Raw genomic sequence first — 8,741 nt, 5'->3', positions numbered from 1 at the left:
CAGCAGAGACAGCTGATCCGAACATGAGAGAGCTGTTGGACCCCATACCAACAGCTGGGAGGCCAGCATGGCACAGATCCAGACCCCCTGAATGTGAGTGTCAGTAAGGAGCCCTGGGCAACCAATGGGGTCCTGAGCAGTGGATCAGTGTTTATCCCTTGAATACTAACAGATATCGTGTGTCAGTAACACAAATAGGGATGCTCTCTCAGCCTGGATTCTTAGGGGAGTGCCTGGACCCTACCTTGAGTGAAATGACAGACTCTAGATATCCCCTATGTGGAAGGAATTGGCAATAGGGTGGGAGGATGGGATGGGGGGATGGAGGGTGTGGGAGGAGGGGAGGGAGAGGGAACTGGGATTGACATGCAAAACAAGAGAAAAATAAATTTATAAGAACAAAAAAAAAAGAAAGACATGCCAATGAAGTTACATGAAGCTTACAGAACACTAACTAGAGTAGACCACCAAAAAATCCCCTCAAAACATATTAATCAAGACAGCAACCATACGGAATGAAGAAAGAATACTTAGAGCAACTACATAAAAGGACAGATAACATATAAAGGCAAACATATTAGAATTACACCTGACTTCTCCATGGAAACTATGAAATCCAGAAGGTCCTGGATGGATATTCTATCAACACTAAGAGATCATGGATGCCAGCCTTGACTGCTATACCCAGCAAAGCTTTCAATCAATAGACGGAGAAAACAAGAAATTCCATGACACAACCAGATTTAAACAATATATATCTACTAACACAGCCCTACAGAAAGTTCTGGAAGGAAAACTCCAACCCAATGAAGTTGTCTACAACCAGAAAAACATAGGCAATAGATAATCCTTCTTTACCAACAGCCAAAAGAGAAAAGGGATGTAAATCCACATACACTTCCACAAACAACAACCATTCCAAAACAAATAAGAATGTGCAAACAAAGGTCACTAATATCACTCAATATTAATGGTCTTAACCCGCCCATAAAAAGGCACAGGCTAACAGAATGAATTCAAAGACAGAATCCATCCTTCTTCTACATACAAGAAACAATCCTCAGCTTCAAAGACAAGTGTTACCTCAGAGTTAAGCGTTTGGAAAAGATTTTCCAAACAAACGTACCCAAGAAAGAAGGAGGCGAATAAATCCTAATATGTGACAAACTATCAAAAGAGATTAAGGAGATCATTTCATATGTATCACAGGAGAAATCCACCAAGATGAAATCTTAATTCTGAAACATTACTAAACTCAAACCACATATAAAACCTCACACACTTATAGTGGGAGACTTCTACACCCCACTGTCACCACTAGACAGGACTACCAGACAGAAACTTAACAAAAAAACAAAGGAAATAATAGAAGTTATGACCCAATTGGGTTTGAAAGACATCTATAGAACATTCCATCCATACACAAAAGAATATACCTTCTTCTCAGCACCACATGGACCCTTCTAAAAAATAGAGCACATACTTGGTACCATAGCAAACCTCAACAAGTACAAAAAAATTTTGAATAACTCCATGTATTTTATCAGGCCACCATGCAGTAAAGTTAGATTTCAACAACAACACAAATTGCAGAAACCCTAAAAACTCAACCGAAATTGAATAATGCACAATTGGACCACTCCTGTGTCAATGAAGAAATAAAAAAAAAAGAAATTAAAGACTTCCTAGAATTCAATGAGAAGGAAGAAACAACACACCCAAACTTATGGGACACTTTGAAGGTGATGCTAAGAGGAAATTTCACAGCACTAAGTGCCCACATGAAGAAACTGGAGAATTAGTCACACTAGAGAATTAACAGCACAACCAAAAGCTCTAGAACAAAAAGAAGCAAACTTTCCCCGGAGGAGTAGATGCCAGGAAATAATCAATTTGAGGGCTGAACTCAATAAAGGAGGAACCAGAAAATCGATACAAAAAGTCAATGTAACAAAGAGTTGGTTCTTTGAGAAAATCAACAAGATAGATAAACTTTTTTCCAAACTCACCAAACAGCAGAATGTGAACATGCAAATTAATAAACTCAGAAATGAAAAGGGGGACATAACAATGGACACTGAGGAAATCTATAGAATCATCAGGTTATACTTTGAAAACCTGTACTCCACAAAATTTGATAATTTAAAGGAAATGGACAACTTTCTGGATAGATATCACCTGCCAAAATTAAATCAAGAACAGATGAGTAATTTAAATAGATCTACAACACCTAAGGAAATGGAAGCAGTCACCAAAAGTCTCTCAACCAAAAAAATCTCAGGGCCACATAGCTTCAGTGCAGAATTTTACTAGAAATTCAAATAACAGCTTATACCAATTCTCCTCAAAGTACTACATGCAATAGAAACAAAAGGGTCTTTACCAAACTATTTTCACGAGGTTTCAATAACCTTCATACCCAACCCCACAAAAACACAACTAAGAAAGAAAACTTCAGACCAAATTCCCTCATGAACTTTGAAGCAAATATAATAAAATACAGGCAAATCAGATGCAAGAAGACATCAGAAAACTCATCCAACATGATCAAGTAGGCTTAATTCCAGGGATGAAGGGATGGTACAACATATGAAAATCCATCAATGTAATCCACCATATAAACATGCTGAGAGACAAAAATCACACGATCATCTCACTATATGCTGAAAAATCCTTTGACAAAATCCAACACTCCTTCATGATAAAGGTCTTGGAGAGATTCAGGATAACAGGAACATACCTAAACATCATAAAAGCCATATAACAGCTAACATCAAACTGAATGGATACAAACTCAAGGCAATTCCTCTAAAATCAGGAACAAGACAAGGCTGTCCCCTTGCCCCTTACTTCTTCAATATTTTACTCGAAGTTCTAGCTAGAGCAATAAGACAGCAAAAGGAGATCAAGGGGAATCAAATTGTAAAGGAAGAGGTAAAACTTTCACTATTTGCAGAGGATATGATAGTTTACATAAGTGACACAAAACAATCTACAAGGGAACTCTTACAGCTGATAAACTACTTCAGCAAAGTGCCAGGTGGCAAGATCAACTCAAGAAAATCAGTAGCCCTACTATATATAGACAATAAAAGGGCTGAGAAAGAAATCAGAGAAACATCACCCTTTATAATTGCCACAAACAACATAAAATACCTTGAGGTAACACTACCAAACAGGTGAAACACATGTGACTCTTTAAAGAAAGAAATTAAAGAAGACATCAGAAAATGGAAAGATCTCCCATGTTCTTGGAAAGGAAAGATCAATGTATTAAAAATGGCAATCCTGCCAAAAGCAATCTACAGACTCAATACAATCCCCATCAAAATCCCAGCACAATTCTTCACAGACCTTGAAAGAACAATTCTCAGCTTTATATGGAAAAAACTCAAAAGACAAACCTGCTCAACAAAACAACATCTGGAGGCATCAGGATTCCTGACTTCAATCTCTTTTATAGACCTGTAGTGCTGAAAACAGCTTGGTATTGACACAAAAATAGAGAGATAGACCAATGGAATCGAATTGAAAACCCTGAGATCAATCCACAAACCTAAGAATATCTGATTTTTGACAAAGAAGTTAAAATTATACAATGGAAAAAAGACAGCATCTTAAACAAATGGTGTTGGCATAACTGGTGCTTGGCTTGTAGAAGACAATATCTATGGGCATTCACAAAACTTAAGTCCAAATAGATCAAAGACCTCAACATAAATTCAGCCACATTGAACCTGTCAGAAGAGAAAGTGAGAGGTACCCTTGAATGAATTTGTACAGAAGACTGCTTCCTGAATATAAAACCAGTAGCACTAACACTGAGATGAACAATTAATCAATGGGACCTCCTGAAAATGAGTAGCTTCTGTAAGGCAAAGGACACAGCAAGACAAAAAGGCAACACACAAGTTGGGAAAAGATATTCACTAACCCCACATGTGACAGAGGGGTGATCTTCAAAATTTACAAAGAATTCAAGAAGCAAGTCTCCAAAACACCAAAGGGTCCAGTTAAAAAGTGGGGGTCTGAACTAAATAGAGAATTCTCAATAGAGGAGTCTAAAATGGCTGAAAGACACTTAAGATAGTGCTCAACATCCTTGGCTACTAGGGAAATGCAAATGAAAACAACCCTGAGAAATCATTTTACTCTTGTCAGAATGGCTAAAATCAAAAACATCAATGGCAGCTTATGCTGGAGAGGATTTAGAGAAAGGGGAACACTCTTCCATTGCTGGTGGGAGGGCAAACTTGTACAGCCACTTTGGAAATCAGTATGGAAATTCTTTAGGAAAATGGGAATCAGTCTACCAAAATACCCAGCAATTCTACTCTTAGGCATATACCCAAAAGATGCCCATTCATACAACAAGGATGTCTGTTTCACTATGTTCATAGCAGCATTATTTGTAATCGCTAGATCCTGGAAGCAACCTAGATGCCCCACAACTGAAGAGTGGATAGAGAAAATGTGGCACATTTACACAATGGAGTACTATTCAGCAGAAAAAAGCAATGGAATCTTGAAATTTGCAGGCAAATGGATGGCACTAGAGGAAACTATCCTGAGTGAGGTAACCCAGTCACAAAAATACAAACATGGTATGTAATCACTCATATGTGGATTTTAGACATGGATCAGGGGAATGTCAGCCTACAATCACAGTGCCAGGGAGTGTGAGAAACAGGGAGGTTAACAAGAGATATGCATGATACCCCAGAGGAGGAGAAGGAGGCAAGCTCTCCTGAGCACATTGGGAACATGGGGAGAGGGGAGAGGGAACCAGGAAAAAGAGAGGGGGAGAAGGGGAAGGGAGAAGAAGACATGGGGAAGCAGGAAGGTTGAGTTGGGATAAGAATAGAGGAGAGCAGGATGAGAGATACCATAAAAGATGGTGTCATTAATGGTTTGAGGACATAGCTGACACTTGTGAAATTTCAGACGTCTACAATGATAGCACCAACTGACAAATTAAGCAATAGCGGAGAGACTACATTAGTAACTCCTCCCTGATGATAAGTTTGATGACTACCTTATATCATCATCCTAGAACCTGTCTGATGGAAACATAGACAGATACCCACAGCTAAACACTGAACTGCACCCCTGGAACACAGTGACAGAGATGGAGGAGTGATGAGCAAAAGGGTCAAATCATGCTGGTGAAACACACAAAGACAGCTGACTGGACAAGGTGGAGCTCTTGGACCCCATACTGATGTCTGAGAGGCCAACAGGGGACTGATCCAGACTCCATGAATGCAGTGTCAGTGAGGAGGCCTTGGGTCATAGACCAGTGTTCACCATGGGGTACAAATGACCTTTGGGAGCCCATTCCACATGGAGGGATGCTCTCTCTCAGCGAGGACACATGGGGGGATTGCCTAGGTCCTGCCCTGGATGAAATGACAGACTCTGGAGATCCCTCCAAGGAGGGCCTCACCCTCCCTGGGTAATGATGTAGGGATTGGGCCGGAGGCCGGGGGGTACTGTTGGAGGGACAAGAGAGCAGGGGTGGGAGAGAGGGAGCTGGGATTGACATGTGAAGCATTCATGATTCTAATTTAAATAAAAACATATATTAAGAAAAAAAAGTGTTAACTGACTTTCCAAAATAACTACAAAATAAGTTGTGTTTCTGTAATTCTACCATAATAAAGCACAGATAACTGCTCTGAATAAAGGAAAATTTCTTAAAATTCTGATTGTTTATAATTATCAAATGTACACTTGAAATTTATAACACTATAACATTGTTTTAAAGTCACACAGATGTGTATGTTTTTAATTTTTTCATGTGTTTCTTTGTTTATTTATTTTGGTTTTGTCTAATATGGTAGCAAAACTGTTTAATTTGAACCAACATTGTGCAAAGCAATAAGCAGAAAAAAATTATCAGGCAACTTACCCAAATTCAAACACCGATTCATGTAAAATAAAACATGACCATGGCATTTGAATTAAACAATATTGATAAACATCTTTAGTATTTATTTCCACAAATAATTCTATAGATGATTTTTTGAGTACTGACATAATTTTCCGTGATCCCTTGTATCCTTGTTGTTCCAAAATATAATGAATGTATATTTTTGTTATAATTCAAGAATAAAAAATCAACAATATTTGCTGTATCTATGATGAATTTTCATATATCTTAGCCAATTATAAATGTTCTTATTGCTTTTGCTAGAAGTTAAGTATCATTGCAATGAGCAAAGAAACATATATCACAGTGCTTTTTGGCTAGAATAACACAGAGTATAACAAGTTTATGTGGCCATTAATATTCTGCTGTTGTTGACACAAATATTGGTTTGATTTATTTAAGAACAAAGGACCAAGCCCAAATGCTTATAATCCTACTACTCTGTGGCCAAGGCAGGAAGACTTCTGTCAGTTCACATCCATTCTGTGACAGTGAAAACTAGACCAGTCAGAGCTACATAATAAGATGTTGTGTCCATAAGTAAGGAAGCAAACAAAACAGGCTAATAAACAAGGAAATATAAACACGAGACCAATGGAAGTAACAGAATTATCTGCCATGATAAGATGATTTATTTGACCTTAATTGCTAGATTAAATCAACACTGATGAAAGAAAAGAACATCCTTGAAAAAGAGAAGTGAATATATTTTGAAAAGAGAATACTCTTCATAGTTTGTGGAGCTAAGTTGAAATAAATTCAAGAGTGATTACCATGATTCATATTTTTCTTATGAAATCCAGACATTTTAAAAATCAGCATCAGGTTTGTTCCCAATAGTTAACCAATTCCCAGCACCAGGAATGATTGATCAGATGATCAAGCCAGGCTTCACTACATATGCCAGATATGTCCATGGAATTGAACACAACAGGTTTCTGATTCTACGCCCCTGCCACTTTAAGATGTGAGGCCATTACCACAGTAAAGGGAGTGGATCACATGTTGTTTGGTATGGTTGATCTGGATTCAATAGAGCATAGAAATTTTTTGCCCTGAAGATAGATGATATCAGGAATTGAAAAATATTGCAGAAAAAAATTGCAGGAGCCAGATTTTGATGATTCTGGAAAGAAAAGTAATAAATGTAAAGATTTAATAGAAATGCACTTTATGTGGTAAAAATGACAAGGTGATATCTGGTTAATTGTGACTTTTCTGAATCAATTTGAATTTACTCATGGAGTTATATCATACTCAAATGATTTCATAGATCTAATAGATAGATTAAATTTCAGATTAATTTTCTCTTACCCTAGAAGTGTTCCTTCCCTTTTATCCTTTCAAAATAGATGTACTTTTCTCAATAAGTCTGATGGGCTGATTTGTTCAGCAGTGCAGTAGGGAAACAGTGCCTCCATCGATCTAATACATAAAGTAATTTTCTTGGTACTGTTTAGGTACACTAAATTGTACTGCAATGTAGTATTCAATTTTAGGATTTTGGTATGCAAGGAAGGATCATTAGAACTTAAATGCACCAAGAAAAAAGCAAATGCATTCCCCTCAAAGTCTACCTAAAGAAACATTCTCACTCTGAGTTACCTGTTCATACCAACTTTCCCCTAGACTGCCTACATGTTCTTTCCATTATGAGAGAGGAGTAACAGAGAGTTACTAAAGACGATTATCTTAAAAATAACAGTACTATACCGCTTTAACAAGTGAGATTACAGATAGAGGAAAACGGTTCTGTAATCACATGGCTGTATATCAGAAAAGCCGACACGTTTATAAATCAGAAAAGTGAATATGTGAGGTCCAATCTTCAAGATCATGATTCTGGTGGTAAGCAGTATTTAATAACCATACCCTGAAAAATGCCTCCTATGAAAATTTGACAGCCTCCACTTGCATGAGAAGACAGGATTGCATTCACCACTGATTATCAAAAAACAGAAGATTGTGAGTAGGCCTGTCACAAGCTTAAAAGCAGGAGGTTCTCCAAGTTAAAAAAATGAAAAAGACATACTCTGTCAATGTGAATTTAAAAAAAGGACACACTTTTTCTGTATTCGTAATGAAAGCCGATATGCTATTGAAGTGAATATGCTGGAAATTTTGAAATGAGAAAGTTAGTGTGTAAAGCAGAATGTTGCTTTATGTGGAGGCATATCCCTATCACTTCTCTTAATGATAAACACAGGTGGACAGGTCAGGGAGCTGGCTAGGAGATCACCGCTAAAAACACAGGTTTAGCTTAAGGTAATTAGCTTTTTCCTTTCCAAGAATTTCTGCCGCTTGGTACAGTCCCTATGAACCACCAAGAAGTTCAACTGTGTCAGGCACCATTTCTGTCTCAGAATGATATAACTATTCAGTTTTCATTCTGTTTCACGTGTTGGCCAGGTCCTAAATATTTTTTTCCATAGTACCTTTGGCTTCCTTATTCTCTAAAGTGTCCCTTTCAGCCATGTTTTTGATTTCTCTGCTGCTGTATATAAAATAGCAAGGACTCCTGCCCCTCACCTCACACTGCTTTTCTTCTTGTTGTCATCCTCTGGGGTAGCTATGGGATTCACAGATTCACAGCTTGCTTGCCCTAGAGAGTTTGTTTTATATCCTATCAGTACGGGCTTTCTTAGTCTTTCACAAAGCATCCTTCTCTGTCTGCCATGCAGCAGATGGCCACCATGTGCACGACATCTATGCCTGCATATCTTCCCCACTCTCCTGCTGGCAACAATGAGGTGTGACCACAGGAATTTCTCCTCTTAATGCAGTTGGATTTTTGTTCTTAATTTTTTTC

The sequence above is a fragment of the Mesocricetus auratus genome, unplaced genomic scaffold (genome assembly GCF_017639785.1).
Source record: "Mesocricetus auratus isolate SY011 unplaced genomic scaffold, BCM_Maur_2.0 Super-Scaffold_100006, whole genome shotgun sequence".
Taxonomy (NCBI): Eukaryota; Metazoa; Chordata; class Mammalia; order Rodentia; family Cricetidae; genus Mesocricetus; species Mesocricetus auratus.
Note: the sequence above shows the minus strand (reverse complement) of the source record.